Genomic DNA, 10,131 nt, shown 5'->3' on the forward strand with positions numbered 1-10,131 from the left:
CCATGCTGCCTTCACGAACCTCCCGAACAGTCCGAAATCCCACAACATCAACACGCTCTCTAACTAAGAGAATCGCTACATTGCCCCCCCTCACTAAATCCCTCGCCCCGAGGGATCCCGTACAAAGTCTCTGAGGTGACCTGGGGGTCTTCTCTGCCTCTGCAGCCCCCTTGTAGACGACACTTGGGGCTGTGTCTGCTGTCCTGCAGCACCCTGCTTTTGATCTGGGATGGGGTGCAAAAGTGGAGGAAGCTGTGGGGCAGTAGAAGGGGGCACAGTCAGTGAGTCTGGGGCTGTGGCTGTTTCATTTCTCAGGGGGGTCGACTGGACCGGGCGCACATCACCCTTATATGGAGCCAGCCTGTCTCTATGAAGGGCCACTCGTCTCCCCCTAGTCGGCAGCTGAACCCTGTACACCACTTCCCCCAGCTTCTCTACCACTACACAAGGCCCCACCCAGTGGCAGTCCAGCTTAGGGCACCGGCCTTTCTTCCTCCTCGGGCTGTACACCCACACAAGGTCACCGGCCCTGAAGTCTTTCCCTTTTACCCTCAAGTCATAATTCCTTTTCTGTCTCATTCCCGCTTTCTCCAGCTGATCACGGGCAAAAGCATGGGCCGACTCCAGCCGGTCCTGCAGTCTCCTGGTGTATTCCGGACCCGGTACGACTACCGGAGCGTCCGGAGGCCTCCCCAGTGCCATCTCCGCTGGCGTCCGTAGCTCTCGCCCCAGCATGAGCAGGGCAGGCGTACACAAGGTGGAATCCTGCACAGCGGACCTATACGCCAACAAAACAAGGGGGAGATGCATGTCCCAATCACGCTGGTGCTCTGCAGTGAGGATGGCCAGCTGTTTCGCCAGGGTCCTGTTGAAGCGCTCGACGAGCCCATCACTCTGCGGGTGTAACGGTGTCGTCCGGGTCTTTCGCATCCCTAAGCGCTCACACATGACAGAGAAAACAGCCGACTCAAAGTTCCTTCCCTGGTCACTGTGAATGGTTTCTGCCATCCCGAACCTGGCAAACATGCCCTCCACCAGCCTGTCGACCACCGTCTCCGCCTCCTGGTCGGGTATGGCATATGCCTCCGGCCATTTTGTGAAGTAGTCCATGGCAACTAAGACATAACGATTTCCTCTGTCTGTGCGTGGAAAAGGCCCCATCACGTCCACTGCTACTCTCTCCATCGGGGCTCCCACTGCTAACTGCTGTAGCTGGGCCCGGGACTGGTCTGAGGGACCCTTGTGCGCTGCACAGAGGTCACACCGGCGGCAAAAGTCCTCAACATCCCTCCTGAGCTGCCCCCAGTAGAAACTCTGCCGGAGCCGCCGAAGGGTTTTGGAAACTCCAAAATGCCCCACCCCGGCGGTTCCGTGGGAGGCCTTCAAAACTGCCTCCCTCAGGGCCCTGGGGACCACCACCTGCCACCTCTCCTCCCCCGTAGCTGGCTCCTTCCAGGCTCTCTGCAGCACTCCGTCCTTTACTCGGAGAGCTGAAAATTTCACAAACAGTCCTTTAGTTGCAGGTGAGTATCCAGCCACTCCGCTCCACTGCGGTCTTTGACCAGACTCCACCCATTGTAGCACTGGCCGGAGGTCAACATCCTGCTCCTGTTGCGCTCTCCACTCGAGCGGGTCAATCACCTGTGCCACTCTGCAGGCCAGCTCACCTCCGCTACACCCGGAATCATGCTCTCCCCCAGCCCGGAGCTCCTCCTCCCGGGCTTCCCACTTTTCGCAGTACCGGCAACCAGCTGGAGCACAGGGGCGGCGGGACATGGCATCTGCGTTGGCGTGGTGAGCCCCCGCTCGATACTTCACTTCGAAGACGTATGGCGCTAATTCCTCCAGCCAGCGTGCAATCTGCCCCTCTGGCCCCTAACACGCCATTAGCCACTGCAAGGCTGAATGGTCTGACCGGACAGTGAAGGGCAGGCCACAAAGGTAGTACCTGAAGTGACTTATTGTCCGTACTATGGCCAGGAGCTCCCTTCGCATCACACAGTAGCGTCGTTCAGCCTTATTAAAGGTTCTGCTGAAGTACGCCACCACTCTCTCCCCCGCTGGCCCCACCTGGCTCAACACTGCCCCCATTCCGACATCGCTGGCATCTGTGTCTAGAATAAACGGCAGACTGGGGTCCGGGGTGGCGAGGGTGGGAGATTCTGTTAGGGCGTTTTTCAGCCGCTCAAAAGCCTGTTCACATCCTGCTGACCAGTCAAAGTCACTATCCTTTTTCTGCAGGCGGAACAGGGGCGCAGCAATACAGGAGAACCCCCTTACAAACCGCTTGTAGTAGGACGCCAGACCAAGGAAGCTCTTTAAGTCCTTCAAGTTTGTGGGGGTTGGCCAGTCCTTCACCGCCTGCACTTTCTCCTCCAGCGTACTGATACCCTCACCCCCGATTTTGTGTCCCAGGAACTCCAGCTCTTTCCTCATAAAGCAGCACTTATCAGGGTGGAGTTTCAGGCCCGCTGCCGCTATCCGCTGTAGAATCTGCCGCAGGGATGCCAGAGCTGCCTCGAAGGAACTTCCGTGGACCAGGATGTCGTCCAAGTAGACCAAACATTCCTGTCGGGGAATATCGGCCAGCACCTTTTCCATCAACCTTTCAAACGTGGCCGGCGCATTGCATAGGCCGAAGCAGAGAACACGGAATTGCCACAGCCCCCTGCCTGTGCTGAAAGCAGTCTTTGGTCTGGCTGCGGGGCTGAGGGGCACTTGCCAATACCCGCTACGCAGGTCCAGCGAGGAGAACCAGGAAGAGCCGGAAACCAAATCCAGGCACTCATCGATGCGGGGCAGCGGGTATGAGTCTTTCTTAGTCACACTGTTCAACGGCCTAAAATCGACACAGAATCTCATTTTGGGGCTCTTCTTCTTTTTAACCATCACAACCCCCGAGGCCCAGGGGCTGTCGGAGGGTTCAATGACGCCAGCCCTGAGCATCTCCCCGATCGCACTATCAGCCGCAGCCTGATGCGCCAGGGGGAGGCGGCGAGGGCGTGACTTCACAGGCCGTGCATCTCCCGTGTCAATGTCGTGCTGCAGGAGGTGAGTTAAGCCTACCTCGTCTTCTGACAGAGCAAAAATGTCCTTGAACTCCAGCAGCACCTGCCACAGCTCCTCCCGCTGTGGATGATCTAAATCTTGGCAGCTACGTGTCCATATGTCCCTCACTACTGCCAGTCTATCCCCCTCCCCCATTACAGTGTGCTGGTCTGAGGCAGGAGAACCCACCACGGTGGCTAAATCAGGGTCAGGGGACAGGGGTGCAGGGGGGTAGATCGGGGGCGGAAGGTGTGCCTCATGGTGCACCCCCGCTGCTCTCGACTTTGGCGGGTGTAGGTTCGGGGCCTGTGCGGGGCGCACCAGGTCAACCATGGGGCCCCCTGGAAAGGTCAGCGTGTTATTCCCCAGGTCTAAGACACTCTGTGAGGCCCGCAGAAAGTCCAGGCCTAATATGCAAACGTCCTGCACCGCTGCCACCCACACCTCCAAGTTCACTCCCAGGCCCCCCACCTGAATAGGGACCAGTCCTTTTCCCAACATCGGGGCTAACTCACCAGTCACTGTACGCAGTTTTACTGTAGTTGGTTCCAACTGGGTTCCTACCGGCACCACGTCAGGTCTCATCAAGGTCGCAGTGGAGCCAGTGTCGACCAGAGCTGTGCACGGAGCCCCTGCCAGGGTGATGGGGATGTGACAAAAATCCCCTGCACGCGTCCAGCCCACCACCCTCGCGGACTCCGTGCTGTCGTCTGCTTCTGGGGGGAGCTGAGCCCCGCACCCCCAGCTGTACCGTTGGGCTCTGTCCACCGGCGCCCCGGCGGATTGGGACACAGAAGAAGGGGCCTGCGCCGTCCCGCCTACGCAGGCCCTGAGGCGTTTCCCTGAACACCGGCACGGTCTGGGCATCGCACGCTGATGTGGCCCAGCTGTCCGCACGTCCAGCAAACAGGAGGGTCTCGGCGAGGACGAGCACCGCGGCGTGAAGATTGTAGAGACACGCCTCGAACCAGTTCGGTCAATTCGGCCGCCCAAGCTGGCACCCCCTGGCCCGGGGCCTCCGGCACCGCAGCCCTCACCACCGGGTCATACTCGCTATGGTCGCACCCCGCAGAAGCCACCACGGCCTCCCTCTCCAAGGCCATCTCCAGGGCCTCGTGCAGATTGCGGGGGTGGGAAAGTTGAGTCTGGATGCGCAGCTCACCAGGGATAATGGCGCGGATGAACTGGTCTCTGGCCAGCTCGTTCTGCACGTCGATGGGCATGTGGGCATATGCTTTCTTCGCTAGCATCTCAATGTCATTAGCCAAAGCGCGAAGCGGCTCACCCGGTTGTCTCCGTCTACTCGTCAGTTCGGACCGCAGGACAGCAGGCTGGCCACACTGCCCAAACCGCCGCTGCAGAGCACCAACCAGAGCCCTGTAGTCACCCCTCTCCGCTGGGCTAAGCAGCAGCAGGCATGCCAAAGCGTCGTCAGTGAGGCACAAGGCTAGCTGGAGTGCTTTAGTGTCTGTGGACCAGGCCGCAGCATGCGCTAACAGTTCAAATTGAGCATGGAAGGCCTCCCAGTCAGCCTTACCGGAGTACTTGGGGGTTTTCACATTTGCCTGGCAGGGCCGGGCGCCACTATCGCCAAGCACGGGCCCCGCGCTGTTCGGGGCGGGCGTCTCCGCGCCCGCGTATATTCCTGCAGTCGATGGGCTAAAGTCAGCGGCGGCCGCCAGGCCTCTGGCAGTCCGTCTGAGGCGGGCCAAACGCTCTCCGGCACTGTCCGCTCCCTCAGGACCCAGCGTGCCCCCAAAGTCACTGTCCATAGCCTCTCTCTTGATCTTCGGGCGGGCCCCGGCCACATCTCGCTGCGCTGCCATAGTTAGCGCAGGCTGTCAACTGAGGTAGCCGAAGCAGGGCTAGCCGACGGTTAGCAGTCCCACTTCTGACACCAATGTAACGTTGTAAACACACTTCCACAGTCGGCGATGTTCACAACAAAGGTCGTCTTTATTAGCAGAAAAACGGCTGCTGTAGGCCACAGCCACGCCAACCACAACTACAACAACGGAACAGCAACACACACACACAGGCAAGCTCTCGGTCTTTTCTCTCTCTCCATGCTGCCTTCATGAACCTCCCGAACAGTCCGAAATCCCACAACATCAACACGCTCTCTAACTAAGAGAATCGCTACAGTATTTACGTTTCTCGGGGGGGGGGTCACACTGAAGATGTGGAAGTCCCACTTAAGTAGATTAATAGGGTTGTAACAGCCTGACCTGTAATAACGCGATTAATATGCAAAATAATAATTGTACACTAAAACATTGTACACTAATTTTAAAACTACTTCTTCTTTTGAAGTAGCAGAAATCCTTCAATAATAATCAAAAGTACCTCACATCAGTATTTAGTTTCATAACTTCATTGTTAGTTACAGTATGTCAGCGATCTGTGATTAAAAATAAATTAATGTACGTTACATGAGACAGCTGATTATAAAACAATACCAGGTGATAAACACACATTGAAACTGAAACATCAAAGCGTTCATTTATAACACTGAATATTTTTATATATCTCTCTCTCTCTATATTATATATATATATATATATATATATATATATATATATATATATATATATATATATATATATATATATATATATATATAATAATCACAAGGTCTTTGGTGCAGCACCCTCACCAGCAAGTCTTTAGGCCTGTGTGACTGGAGCCTTAATTAATAACCAAAGTAGGTTTTAATGGGTTGATTATCAATTTCAGGTGTTATTTAATAGCAGGAACTCTCAGCAGAAAACAGAAATCTATTAAATTTAATTCCTTAGTTTTCACCTAAACTGAAAAATGAAAGTAATTTTTTATAAAAAAAAGATTTGCCTTACGGTGTTATTATTGAAGTTTTTTATTAGCATTTAAGTACTTAAACTTGGTGGTAATTCAGTGGGAATGCTGGAATACAGTTAACTGCTATTTTAGATTGTTTACCCAGGTGGACTGTTGTATTATTTTAAATACATTGAAGAGGGTGGTCTATTTTAAGGAAGGTTTAGATATTAAAAATCCCTTAAACTGTGTAGATAATACTAATACATTGCAAAACCTTTATCTTATCTTTTTGAATTAAAATACCTTCACTTCATACTTTTACAGTGTATCACAAAAGTGAGTACACCCCTCACATGTCTGCAGATATTTAAGTGTATCTTTTCATGGGACAACACTGACAAAATGACACTTTGACACAATGAACAGTAGTCTGTGTGCAGCTTATATAACAGTCTTCATGTAGAGCAACAATTCGTCTTTTCAGGTCCTCAGAGAGTTCTTTGCCATGTTGGAACTTTCAGTGACCAGTATGAGAGCGTGTGAGAGCTGGACTACAAAACTGAACACACCTGCTCCCTATGCACACCTGAGACCTAGTAACACTAACAAGTCACATGACATTTTGGAGAGGAAATGACAAGCAGTGCTCAATTTGGACATTTACAGGTGTAGTCTCTTAGGGGTGTACTCACTTTGATGGATGTAAGTTGGATACCTTCAGTGGGGCGCTGATGATCTCTAAGCTGACTCTACAGAACAGCAGAGACCAACATCAAAGTCATGAGCACGATTAAATCACTGTCATCAGTAAGTGGAGTTATTCTGATTGCAGCTGGCCTGGAAAAGTTTGTTTCTCACTTGATTTTAAATAAACTGCTTGTTTGTTTGCTCCTTTTTTCAGCTGCCATCCACAAACCCACTGTCTCTACAAAATGCCACCCTGAGACACTCTACTGTACTCTGACCTGTGAGCCCGACGTCACCGATGACACCAAACCAATCACATATTACTGAATGATTGGCTACATGGTGAAGAGTTTTCATTTGGGTCTTCTTCCTGCACCGCTCACGACAGCTCCAGAGAAAATTCACTAGGAATACACCAAACCCAGACACACAAAACAGTCTACATGTGTTAAACAGGGAGTGAGGTACAGACTGAGCTCAAACGGTCAAATGATTATTTTTAACTTGGTGGAAATTCATGAAATCTGTTTCTGATTGTTTGGTCAGAGACATTCACACCAGTGACCTGCTGGAGGTCATTTTGTAGCCCTGCAGTGCTCATCCTGTTCCTCCTTGCACAAAGGAGCAGATAACCATCCTGCTGATGGGTTAAGGACCTTCTACAGCCCTGCCCAGCTCTCCTAGAGTAACTGTCTGTCTCCTGGAATCAGTCAAAAAGATGAGGAGGAAAAAATGTCAGTGGCCTCCACCTGTAAAACCATTCCTGTTTTGGGGTTGTCTCATTTTTGCTCCTCTAGTGCACCTGTTGTTGACTTCATGAGCACCAAACCAGCTGTTCTCTCTCACCAATCAAGGAGAATGTAAGAAGTGGGCGGGACTTAGAATAGCAACACTGTAAACCACGGCAGAGGAGAAAGTTCTGAAGAAGATGTTTTATAGGTTAGGAACAGCCGCTGAAGAGAAGCTCTCTGAGAAGAGCTCATAGGCTCTTCCAGCTCAAAAACTGCCTTGACATTTTGGCTCGCCCTTTGGTGTTCCTGGCTCCAAAAAAGGTTTGAATACCACCACCCTAGCAGGTAAAAATAAACCCCCAGTGTACATGTTTTTATGACACAGAGGGAACACATCTCTATTAAAGTGTGTGTCAGTGTGTTTTTAAAAGCTTTGGATGCTCGGGCTAATGCTGAGTTTGCTCTTTTCATGGCACTGATTTACATGTGAACAGTACATCAGCTCCAGATGTAACGTTTTACACTGTAAGGACACTGATCTGTTCCAAAAGGACAAATACAGTGGAATGAGAGGAGCTGCAGTAGATGTTGGTGGCTGATAGCTCACTGCCATGTGTGTCAGCCCAGAGCGGAGCAGTAATAATGATGGTTGAATAACGAGCATGATCTTGTTACTGTTTATCTTTTGTTTCCCGGCTGATTCCGTTGGAGATTATCTATAAACATATGCAAACTGTCTTTAAATGCACTTTGGATTAATGTGTGTGATCCCAGCAGGTTGCACCATTTTGTGTTTGTTTTTGAACTCTTTAGGAGGATGAAGATGAAGAGTTGGCCTTGGTGGTGTACAGCAACCCTTACATTTATGGAAGTCTTCCCCTTTTTTTTGGGGTGCGTGTGTGCCTGTTTGTTTCATGTAAGATAAATTTATGTTCCTGATCAAAACAGCTAAATTCTGTTATCAAATGAAATAATACTGCTAAAAACCTCATTTACAAAATGACGACGAGAAGCCAGCCCCCCTTAGCGGCCAGCCCCCTGCACAGGCCGGCAGCAGGGCTGCAGGGTCCCCGGCACCCGAGGACTGCCCAACCCCACACAGAGCCCCCCCCACGCTGAAGAAGCCAACACCGCAACCCCCAGGGGAGCAGGTCAACACCCATGTCAGAACATCCAGCCCCACTCAGGAACCCCGAGGCACCCACACCCCAGGGGGGCAGGGGGGAGGACGCAACCAGCAAGGAGCGGCCAGGAGGCAAGGCACAAGGCCCAGACCCAGGTCCAGCCATAGATACAAACACACACACACACCCGCAAGCACACCCATGTACACATTTATGCACAAATACACATACATGCACATACACACTCACCCACACACATATAAACATAGATACACCGTACGTACACATTCACTCACCCACCCATACTCATGAAGACTGTGACACTTTTTAAACTGTGAGGGTTCAAGCCGAGAGAGTACCTTCCAACTCCTCCATTAACCTCCATAGTAATTTCAGATAGGTGATTTTCTCCAAAGCAGAAATGAGCCCCTTTTTTAAACTGCTCCCACGACCACACTTTTGAGTCTGGGAAAATAAAAATTACACCACTGTTTAGAGCAGGTCCTTGTGACGATCGCAGTTCAAAAAATTATTTTTATAGAAGCTACGGTTTTTGATTTAGAAGCTGTTGTTTGACAGGTGCACCGACCCAAATTTGACAGAGATTTGGCCAGAGTGCATGCACCTCAGCAGGTAGGCAGTGGACCTGGCATTCAGCTTGCCAGAGCTCTCCAATATGTATGGATGCAAACCTCACTGTGGGTGTGAGACTCCTGTTGGCTCAGTGGTAGAAAAGGTGACCATGGAAGCAAACAGTACAGGTTCAAGTCCCACTTTACTCCAAGCTTTAAAGATTTTCCATTGAGTTTGGAACTTTAAATCTTGTCAGATTCAATGATATTATACTCATTCTTTCCACAATTTTCTGCACCTTCTTTCTCCTTCATGTTTAAGACAGCTTCAGTGTGTCAATTTCTTCAGGCAATAGTTGATCCTTTAAAACTTTTTATATTCATTGCCACTTTGGCAAGCTTCAGTTGAAGAAGTAAGATGTTTTTACTGTAACTGCACTCACCATAGTGGTTGCCTGCAGCAACTGCAGCTTTAATAACACAATATCAAAACACTATGATTAGAAAAATTGGCCCAAGGTCATCAGTTGCCATAGCCACTTCAGTCATGGTGGGCCGTTTCACCCATTTCAATATGTTTTCTGGTTTTTCCTCAGCTGCAGTTAAAATTTCTTCAGGCTGTTTTTCCTGCCCTTTAAGCAAATTGAGTTTAATTTAGCTACTTTGTTGACAATTTCAGCTGTTTTTAATTTCAAATTCATATTCAGCATTTTTCAGCTGCTTTAACTCTTTTAGCCAATCAGATTTAAGCTCTGAAGCATTTCCTGGCATTTCAGCTCCAATCATTCAGCAGCAAGCATTCACAGTGCATTTTCTCCAGGAAATGCTTCTAGTTTTTTTTTTTTTTATTAATTAATTTTTTTATTAAAGACACAACTTGTTGACAAAAGGAAAAACAAGGATAGAATGAGGAACAGAACACAGGAAGAGAAATAAAATATGCCAGGGGTATAGGCTTCTGAAGTAAATACATTGGCACAAAAACAAAAAGCAGATATTATAAAGATTTCAATAAATTAAAAACATTCAGTGACTTGCAGCATTCATAAGTGTTTATAGCTTTTTTGTTTGTACTCTTGTAAATAGAGGATAAGTACAATTCTATTTCCTTAACCAGAACTGTAAAAAAGGGTCAAGATGAAGAAAATTTACATTTGTGGATATGAAATT

Source organism: Archocentrus centrarchus, chromosome 2 (assembly GCF_007364275.1).
Source record: "Archocentrus centrarchus isolate MPI-CPG fArcCen1 chromosome 2, fArcCen1, whole genome shotgun sequence".
NCBI lineage: Eukaryota > Metazoa > Chordata > Actinopteri > Cichliformes > Cichlidae > Archocentrus > Archocentrus centrarchus.